We start from the raw sequence: 11250 nt of genomic DNA, 5'->3' as shown, positions 1-11250 counted from the left end.
ACATATCGGGTCGGAGGCAGGCCTATGAAAATAACATAAGGAAAGGACCCAGGCCGATGCGACATTACGATCGCCGATATTAGCATTTAGCGGATTGGCGTCGGCGATGCCACGAGGCAAGGGAAGGATCCCCGGGGCTATGCGACATGCGATTGCGATATATCACATCGCAACATCACATCACAATGATATAAAGGGGCGATAACATGCCGGACCTGACGGATTTTATAAGCGCGGTTTGATAAATTTTGAGTTCCGATATATGTCGGGTTTTCTGTGTATTGATGCATTTCGGGATAAAAACTGAAATACAAAGGAAAAACACCCGAAGCAATAAAGCTGGACCCGAAGGGGAATTATAGGCACAATTCATAAAATTTGAGTTCCGTAAAGGCGGGATTTTGGGTGGGCCTTAGGCGGAAAGCAATATTGGGCTGGCTCCGCCCGATCACAGACACTGATCAACACGTCGCTAGCAGAGGAGAGAGGAAAACCACCTTTTTGAGCGAGTAACCTCCGTACTCCTAAGACACCCGAAAAGAGATATCGACCATTGGATCAGAGATCCTGCAGATCAACAGTGGGGATTGCGATAGTGGCCAAAGGCAGACCCAATGCGATATTAGGGCAGATGCGATAATATTTGAAGTCCGATAGAAGGCATTTTAATGAGTTTTTCAATGTATTTCCTGTGTATTTGGGATTTTGCCCAATATGCCTACGCGATGTGATATGTTGCCTAATGGCGGACCCGATAGGTTTTTTAGGGGTGATTTAATGGAATTTCACATCCAGAATTCATGCCCGATAGTGTATTTTCCCGGAAAACCTCTGTGTAATGGATTTTCTTTAATTTTATTTTTTTCCTAAGGAAAAGCTCTGAAACCTCTGTAACCAATCCAGATCATCATGCCATGCTGCAAGCAGGCGTTTTTACCAGCAATGATGCATTTTGAAGCCATAGAGCCATAGAGCCAGATGGCCAGTCAAACTGAAAAGGAGTAGGGAAGCTGAAGAGGCGCAAAGAGATGATGATATGCAGAGAAATGGCTGGGGTAGCCAAATAGCCAAAAAAGTACTTCAAAGGAGGCAAAGAGCTCAATTGAGAAAGAAGAGAGCAGAGAGAGCGAAAGCTAATGCGCAGGGCGGCTGAGGGAGTCACTTGGAGGTTAAGCGAACCATTGATGCACACAGAGGCTGAGAGAGAGCTCAGAGAAGCCAAAGCCAGAGCCGAGAGCTAGAGCCAAAGCCACAAGCCAGAGTGAGAGCACAGAGCCAGAAAGCTAAGAGCTTCAGAGCCAGGGATGAGATGGTGTCTAAACCCATTGTGTTCTGTGTAAACCAATGGAGTTGAATGTGGAGCTTGTAAAAGGACTTTGCCATAATCCCAGAGAGCCAAGCCAAGTTGACTAGAGCTCAAGGATACATAGCCTAAGAGTTTTGGGTGAACTCCAAATTAATATTGTTGTCCATGTGTTTTTTAATTGCTGCACTGTTGCACAGTTACATGTATTTACATATTACCACAAACAACAGATTTTAAAGCATATAATCAGTTAAAATAAAAATAAGCATACACCTTATTGTCAAGCACATTATTAGTTTCGCATTGATTAATCACTAGGTCTTGGGAACATTTAAGCTTTGGAAGTGGGAGAGGTTCTTGTAAGCTTGACAGATCAATAAGACTATCAACTTATCATGCAATCAAATGTTTTAAAATTAATTTTTTTAATAATATTAGAAAATAAATATTTATTTTTCAAAGTTAAACATTATAAATTGCATTATTCAACGCTAATCTAATAATGATCAATGAGAAAATTAGTTGTCATAGTCTTGGTGGACTAATAATAGACTAATAATGATTTTGTAAGCGTACTTAAATTTAATTAATAAGGACATAAAAACTTAATATTTGCAATATAACAAGATTCTTAGCCATAAATATTCACCCCCACTTTTCCATGGATAGTATTAACTTGTAAATAGTTTTTGTTACAACATCATGCACAAATACCATGCTTTATCAATACCACATGCCCAAAAACAATAACTCATTTCACAATCAAAATATTTTATAAATATTTTAATTTAATCTGATTTTATAACATTTTGTAAATTAAATCAAGAAGAAAAAAGGTTAACTTTTTTAAATATACCTAACGGGGTTCTACTCAATGAACTTCTGACATATCACATGCATCCATGACATACTAAACAAAACAATGCCATTTGACTACATATTGGAAAATTCCTCTAAAAATCACATTATTTAACCCCCTACCAATACGAACTCAATACACCTTCCCAATTTCAAAAACCCATACTTTCACTAGATATTGTAGGTACCTTTTTTTCATTTACATTTTTATGCCCCTTTATATTTTTTCATTAACTTTGAGCTCCATTTTTTATACCTTCCAATATAAAAACTTGTTACCCCATTATATGCTCAATATATTATGTCATTTTTCCTCAATATGCACTACTACATAAAGGAGAGTTTTAAGACAATATTTGAGACAATTTTTTGGTAAATTGTCTTAACTTAAGAAAAAAAAAAAAAAACTTGTGTATTGTCTTAAATATTGTCTTTAATCGGGTGTTTCAAAAATTATTGTTTTAAAAATTATTTTCTTAAAAAATAATGTCTTAAAGATTATTGTCTTAAAAATATTGTCTCTATAAAGACAATATATAACACAAGCATTATTGTCGCTTAGGAGACAATTTCATTTTTGTCTCTCTAGAGACAACACTCAGATTAGAGACAATATTGTTGGGTTGTGTTATATTCTTTCCACGACTAACCCACGTAGTTAAACGGGGGGTTAGAGGGGGGCGGCAGCCCCCCTTGTCCGGGGGGTTTGAGGGGGGCGGGTAGCCCCCCTCTACGGGGAAATTTTTTTTTGGACCCTATATTAGGTTGGGCGAACCTACCTATGGTTTTGTGCATGATTTTCGCACATGGTATTGGACGCGATGGTTTTTCGGTCCATGGTATTGGATGCTTCGGCATGTATAAATATGTATTGTAACATTGAAAGGAATATAATGAAAAATCAAGCTGGTAGTCCCGGTTTTGGGATCCAGGGAAAAATCTCTGTGCATATGTGTTTTATGGGTTATTCTCTCGCATTGTTTATTTTCTTTGTTTAAGAATTCGTATGCAGGTAATTTCTGTACAGGGTTAAAACCTACAAATATGTCTTTAATACTAGCTATTGTGTCTCTAGAGACGATACAAAATTTATTTAAAGATCACTTTTGTCTCTTTATTTTGTCTCTTCAGAGACAATATAAAACAATAAATCCAGAAATATCTCACAATTGAAATAAATTGATATAAATAATAAAATAAAAAAAACTACAAAATTGTTGATTATTTCATATTAGCGCACAGTGGAATCGAACCACCAACCTCCTACTTGTAAGGTGGGCGCTCTTCCATTGATCTAGCACGCTTTAAAGAATTATGTGAAGAGTTATGGCAATCCTTAAAATTACATTTATAGCCATTGATTTAACCAACAACAACAACAAAAATAATTGCAGCTACACGATGAATTTTAGACAAAAAAAATTGCATATTTCAACAGAGTTGATGTTGTAACACCCCTCCTCATCAACTTTGATAAGTAGAAGTGTTTATTGAAAAGATTCAATTCGTAATGCAACTTTTTGGGAATGGGATCTAAAGGTCTCTTTTTTTTACTTGCCAAAATTTCACACACTTGCCCTACTTACTAGCAACATAAAGCTCAACTGATGCACCATCTAGTAAAGATTTCTTTTTGGTATCTGCTAGATTGTTCTATTTCCTAGAAGGAATTTTAACTGTTGTTTTAGTTCTCATATCATTAGAGTACATAATAACAAGCAGCCAATTCGCGATAGCATATGAGGCATAATGACATAATAACAACACTAACAGCAAAATAAAAATTTTCACTCATGTTCAAAAATCTTATTCCAAATTCTGAAATCCCTCCCCATGCAATTCCAAAAAAGAATTTCCTCAATTCCTTATGTTCCTCTAGTCTTCCACTACAACTCTTAGATATTCCAAGGCCCAAAAGTACCAAAGTTGCCGAGTGGAAGAAAATTACCACAACATAATAGAGAGATAAATCAGAAGCAGTGAGAAAGATAATGAGATTGCATGATATGATAGATTATATTGTTAAATGGTTCCATGTAAAGTAGCAGGCCTTTTTAGATTATATGTGAATTTCCATTCTCTCCAAAAAAGTTATTATGGATCAATGTTTGATAAGATCACCCAACAAGTCTCCAACCCATATAGTTAATTACCATATTTAGATTAATCATATCCCATAGACAATTCCAAAAGGGTTTATTGTTAGGTTTGAGTATCTTTATTATTTTCAGGAATATTTTATAAAAGCCTCTTGGCTAAGAGGATCCTACACACAAACTGTCATTTTCATACACTAAGGCACCATGCTTCAATAGATCTGCTAGATCCTTCACTCATACTCAAACTCAAAGGCAATGCCTGGCCAAGAATAGTCTTTTCCAAATTACTTGCAATAATACACTCCCTTAAAATATGCGTACTCTAATTGTTAACAACCTATTTTTAGCTAAGCTTCCAAATTTAATGGGGTTTCTACCTAGCTGGAACCTTGCAAAACACCAAAGTTCCACCTACATTTATGCCACGTTCCAACAAAACATCAAAGTTCCACCTACATTTATGCCAAGTGTGTATGGTGATGAAAGATTGAGGGTTTTATTTTAAAAAGAGTGTGATTTTCAATTATTCTCTCTCACATTACAAAGAAAACAAATGAATAACAACACAACAAAGAAACAAGAAGAAACTTCTTTTGCATCAATTACCTTGCAATTCTCATATTCCACAAACATCTTCTCACTGTCTATCACAAAGTGTGGAGAAATATAACCACGATCAAATTGCATTCCCTCCACAACATACATATTATTTTATGCACTTTTTCCCTCTTCAAGTGTCACAACACCTTTCCTTCCAACTTTGCTCATAGCCTCTGCTATCATTTTTCCTATTTCATAGTTATTCACAGCACTCACTGAAGAAACATCTACTAATTCATTGTCTTCAACATGGAAAATAATACAAATTACAAAGTGTTAACTTGTGTAACCATTCACACATAACAAAATTTCCAAAAATAAAAATGTTTCTCAAGAAACTCCTCAACATTTCATTGTCTTCAACCTAGAAAATAATATAGATTACAAAGTGTTAACTTGTGTAACCATTCACACATAACAAAATTTCCAAAAATACAAATGTTTCACAAGAAACTCCTCAACATACCCTTGGAGTAAGGATTAAATGATAATGTTGCATCAACTATTTCCATAATAAAAGTGCACCTCAACCATAAGACTAAACAACTACAAGTCTACAACTATTACATATCTAACAAGACCAAACAACCAAATGTATTCCTCAAGACAAATACTGTATGAAAAATGAAAAAGATTTTGCAACCAAAAATACCTTAGGAAACTAATTCATTCAATTATATGCAACTCCAAACCATTAGAAAAATAGAAAACCAGCCTACTCAAAATATGAGGATTTACCTTCTTTGATAGCCTTTTGAGTTCCAAAAGAAAGGCATTTGTTGTCATGCCAATGCCCCTAGTAATTTGAATTTGATTTGCACCTGTTGCAACAACTTAAACAAAAAGGTTTCATTTCAAATTCTGATTCAGAAATTTAAGATACAATCTTTGTCTGTTGGGTCCTTCCTAACAAGCTCATAACAATTGACAAAAGGATCAAAATTTTCAAATACTTGATGACAAATTTTTCATTCAAATACCATCTTAAACTCATTAAATCCAAAACAAAAACTAAAAAAACAAACACCATAAAACCCTACAAAATTGAATAGATCTTAAACCAATACTAGTGGAAAAAATTACCTTTACACCTTCACTTATTAAACCTTGTGCAAGCACAACATATGTGGTAGTTCCATCCCCAAATCAATTATTTGTCTTTGTTGTAACTTGGCCCCAATATTTTCAACTGGGTCATCTAATTCCCTGTCAAAAAGATGAAACCATGGCATTGAAATACATTTCATTAGACTGTCCATTACAATATAACTTGACTCAGCCACAACTCTTTGTTTTCAGTTGTGAAAAGATTTATTCATTACTCTCATGTGACTAGTCCATAGGCCAAGTAGACTGCTGAGTGACAAATATATTATCTTTGACCTTTTAGTTTGCAAATTTTGCCTACCAGATCTAAGACATTTATGATGGGGAAACTAACACAACATTAAGAAGAAAACCAGAACACACATCTACAAATTACCTGCTTAGCTACTATCATGCCATTTTTTACTATTTTCGGAGAACCATACTTGCTCTCCAAAACAACATTTATGCCCTTTAGTCCAAGGGTGACTCCAACAAGATCAACAAGTTTGTTCACACCTGCCTGCAAGACAATTATAATGGGATTTCAATAAGAGTGCAACTGAATGCAGGATTATATGCCAAAATAACCCTCCACAAAAAATTAAAACTACCCATTAACATCAAATAAGTGGACAAGGAAAGATCATCGAGAGTGAAGTTTTACATGCAGGTGACCTTCCTTTAAACATGCATTTTTCTCTGACCTGCAGTTTTTTTGTCACTGAGCCATCCCAGTTGAAGTACAACTCCTTTTCCATGGCTCTTGTATTAACTACCTACTCTCTGGTGTGTAATCTCAAAGTCCATCTTTTGCTTAAGTGATTAAAAGAAATGGGCGAAAAAACTGAAAGAGAAGACAATTGTCTACCATAATTATTAAACATTGCACCCAACTTCCTCTCCTTTCGAATGTTGCCTAATGAGGTAGACATGGAAATTGTTGTCATGTTTCCTAAAGAAGAGGCCATCTTCTCATATCCTGAATAAATTACAAGATCTTCATATTAGTATCTATGTTTGAAAAACATGAATGCCATTGCATAAAAGCACTTATAAGTGTTAAAAGGAGAACTAAACAACTATCAAGACTTTAGGCAACTTATGGAGCATCAAGAAAGAAACAACCAAATAGAAATCCAACCACAATCCTCATTTTAATGAGACAAATCTATATATTTACATTAAGCTAATACAAAGAAACCCCATCTATATTAATACTAGTACAAAACAACATTAAGCTAATACAAAGAAACCCCATCTATATTAATACTAGCAGAAAACAATCTAAGCTAGTTTCTGTTGCAGGCATCCAGGTTGCATATTTTTAATTTGAATTTTTGACCTCTATATAATGTGCTAGGGTAATTTTTCCCTAGTTTTCAACAAAATTTCTCCTTCTTGTACAACAATTTAACACAATAAATCCAACAATGCACCCCTACCACTAATACTATTGTACAGTGTTATGATAATTCACCGTAGAATTTCTTGATAATTAACCTTTCTTTTTCTATTACAGTGGTTAAATTTTAATTCAGAATTGCTACTCTGTCTTCAGTGATTACAGTGAACAAAGGTATCTGGAATAATAAACAACAATACAATATTTTTTGGCAATACACTACTCAATATCATATAAACACAAAGTCACAGCATGAAATTCAAGTCAAACAACTTCAGTTCCTGACCGATGAGAACTATGAACCACAAGTTAAATCCAAATCCCACAATATCAATTACTCTAACCAGGAGTCACAACTTAAATTAGTTATGTTTTCTACACTTCTTGGGCTTTACATTATCTAAGAAGTCAATTCTGAACCTGTTACAGAGTTGGCTTCACCACAATATGCCTCCTTCTACCAGACTACATCCTTCTATTGGAGGATCTGAATTGTTGGCAGTCACAAATTGCAGGAAGTGTCTTTGCTGGCCTGTACAAGACTTTCTCCACAGATTGAATGGAAGACAAACTCAATGGTTTCCTTTGGATCCAGAGACAATAATCAAATCCGGAAACTTGGAAACCCTCCTTAATGCTCAACTTGATAGGTCCCGCTTCAGGAAACTTTGATTGAGACTGTATTTAGGCTTTGGAACCCTCCGATGAGTGCAAAGTCACTACTCCACTACCTTTTAAACCTCCAACTAACCATCCACTTTGGGTCCAACTTGCTGAGATAATACCAAGGCTCATTCTATGACAGGCAACACCAGAGGGACAGGAACAGTAAACAGTAAATACCAGGTCCTTGTCAAGACCCCTTCTGTAGGTAATCCTAGATTAGTTTAGGATCATCCAGAGGAAAATTCTTGTTTTGGGAGGAGCCTAAGGTTCCACTTCCAACATCATGAGGATGGAAAGCATTCTGATTTATAGCCTAGATTTTCTTTGTAATGTCCTCCCATCTTGTCTATTGCGCATACTAAACAGTCAGGCTACTATCTCAACCTATCAGAGGTTGTCGTTAGGACTCCTATAAATTCTCACTTGTTTGTTTTCCATTTCATCTCTAAATTCATGAGACCAGTGCTATTGTAGGTATGTTGGTCAAATAATAATGACCTCTAAGATTCTTATTAAGGTCTCAACCTTGAATCCCAACTTAGGATTGAGTGGATGAGAGGGTTGTTGAGTGGGTGGTGGGGGGTGGTGGCGCAGGGAGGTCCATGTTTCCTGAATGAACTGCCTATAGATACTGTCTACTACACGATTGAGTTATGCCTTCAAAGGAGGCAGACATGGGGATTCAAAGAGGACATGTAGGGAGGAAGACAACCAATGAAAATAACTATAGACTACAACAATGTAGATACCTCAAAAAATTTAAAATACCAACATTCTTTCCTCAATGTACTTTGAGAAGGATGTGAAGCAATCTCCTTGGAAGATAAAAGAGCCATATAGGGGTACCTCTCCTCTCCAAAGGCCAAATCTCCAAGAGTGAAAAGGTTGTATAGGTAAGAGGTAATCTTGAACAAAGTCTCTAGTTGAAGTGGGTGAGGTCTAAATCAACTTGTATAATGGCATGTGGAACTGTGTGCTTACATCTGATCATCTGGTGGAGCATGATGGTTGATCTATCATCTGATCATCTCTCAATAAGTGATCAACTGGCCTCACCCAAGTTTGGTCTAATTAGATCTTTGATCCATCCAATACAATTGGTCTAACAAGATAGTGAAAGAGTGCCATCATCGAAGGATGTCTTGAAAATGAAATTGGAAGCGTTGCTTTTCCAAAACAGCTAAAGAAGTGTATGCCTTGCATAGCCACATTTGAGAAGCTGGTCCCAAATTGAAAGGTGGCCTTGAAAACTAGACACCTAAATAACTTAATAAGAATAGGTAGGGGTGAACTTAACTAGTTCTCCTTTGTTGGAGAAATGCAACCAAGACATAGTATCTTTGGTTGCACTAAAAAACGTATTCTTAGCCTTACTAAGATTAACAACCCCAACTTACAAATGGAAAGCCAAAAAATCAAGTTGTGACTGAAGACTCTCAAGAGAGGAAGCAATTAAGACCAAATCAGTCAACGACAATAAGTACTTAGACCATGGTGTAAAATGCACCCTTCATTGGCATGTGTCATCTCCCTTAGAAACTAGTCAAGCTCATGATTCAATGTAAATCCTGATTAAGATGGGGAAAAGAGTGCAGCCCTGTTTAAGCCCCTCAACGCTTAGAATAAGGTCAAAGAAGCCACCGAGTTTTCAAAACCAGCTGATAACTGATCCATAAAGCTTTGGGATTCCTGCAAAGCCCTTCTCCAGATCCCCAATACAATCTGGGCACTTGTCAAATCACCCGTCTGCCAGTGCTCTAGCTTCTGCTATGGATTCTACAGTGCACAATCTATTTCTTTACCTATCAACCTCAAGACAGATATCATGTTCATTCTTGCTAACACATTCAGGACGTTGAATAGATAATTTTGTCACTTGTGTCTAAATAATTTCTTGTGAAACAAGATCCCTGTAAGAACAAATAACTTTTAACATTTTCATTTCATTAACAATGGTGCTCTCTTCAGGTTTTCTAAATGGAGGAAGCTTAACATGAACCAAGAAGTCCCTCTCCTCCTCTGCATACAAGTCTCCAATATTTACCAATACCTTCTGCCCATCATCTAGAATATTGCCTACATAACTGCCTGCTTGTATGGCACTCAATTGCACTCCTGAACTTTCATATGTGACAATAACCTGCATATATTCAATCACCACACTCAGCAAACCACCAATGCACTGTGAAAAAGCATCTTGAATAATACTTTATGTCTCAATGAAGGAAAAGGTGCCACTAGAAGTCTCTGATATGGAGTGTGTGGATGTTGAATCATGATCTGTCCCAAATCCAGAAAGCATGTACAAGGATCTGTATGTTATGCTGCTCTGCAGGTTTGCCTTATTGATCCTGGCAACAAGGATTGATAATCCAAAACCCTACTAGAATTTGAAAAAATGGAAACCTATCTATGGTTTCTCACATTATAGGTGTCCTGCACATCCGAGAGTAAAATGACACTAGAGACAGGTTTCTTCTCACGTCAGTCTTCTAGTACTTTGGCACCCTTTTTCAATCCTTCAGCAATGTTGGTTCCACCAGTGGACACTGGGCCATTTACTGCTTGCAAAGCAAACTGCTGACCCTCCTCAAACATAAGTCGTAGAGGAAACAAACACCTAGCAGTGGATGAGAAGACATTGAGTAAAAGGCGGTCCATGGGGCCAAGATTATGAATCACGAAGCCCACAACACACTTCCATAGTGCCATTTTTGTGCCTGCCATGCTTCCACTAAGATCAAGAACAATTACAAGATCAATGAGGGCTCGATCTCTGGGCATATCAGGGGTTTGGGATGGATTTCCAGTATTCCAAGTTCTTTGGGTTTGTTGTTGTTTTGCACTAGATGTACCGGGACACTCAACTTTTAGATGTACCAGGACACTCAACTTCTCAAGAAACTCTAAGAATGGAATTCCAGAATACTCAGGAAACATTTTTAACTATACAGATGTACTATCAACATCTCTGTATTGAATCCCTCCACTTCCTTGTGCCAATTTTCCTCTTGAATCCTTAGCCTGTCAATTTCATTGCTATCTTAATTTCAACCAAAGTAGGTTCATTCCCATTTTCTGCACCTGACCCGTTTTCTCCACTTGACCGATGCTCCAATGGCTCATCATCAACAAAAACAGCAGGGTCTATAACATGTCTTGCAACTGCAGGATGTGAGGGACAAGCAGGTGTCAAACGGGGTAAAATTGTCATCCTACCATCTTGGTTT

At 36.6% G+C, this 11250-nt stretch overlaps 1 pseudogene; it reads right to left on the bottom strand.

The window, feature by feature from the left end:
• Positions 1 to 9637: 9637 nt before the first annotated feature.
• On the bottom strand, positions 9638 to 10960 carry LOC149178165 (E3 ubiquitin-protein ligase WAV3-like; annotated as a pseudogene).
• Between the last annotated feature and the right edge of the window lie 290 nt (positions 10961 to 11250).

Source organism: Pinus tabuliformis, chromosome 4_1 (genome assembly GCF_031772625.1).
Source record: "Pinus tabuliformis cultivar Carrire ecotype Pingquan chromosome 4_1, CPIR1, whole genome shotgun sequence".
Classification (NCBI taxonomy): Eukaryota; Viridiplantae; Streptophyta; class Pinopsida; order Pinales; family Pinaceae; genus Pinus; species Pinus tabuliformis.
Note: the sequence above shows the minus strand (reverse complement) of the source record. Positions and strands in the feature narration are given on the sequence as shown.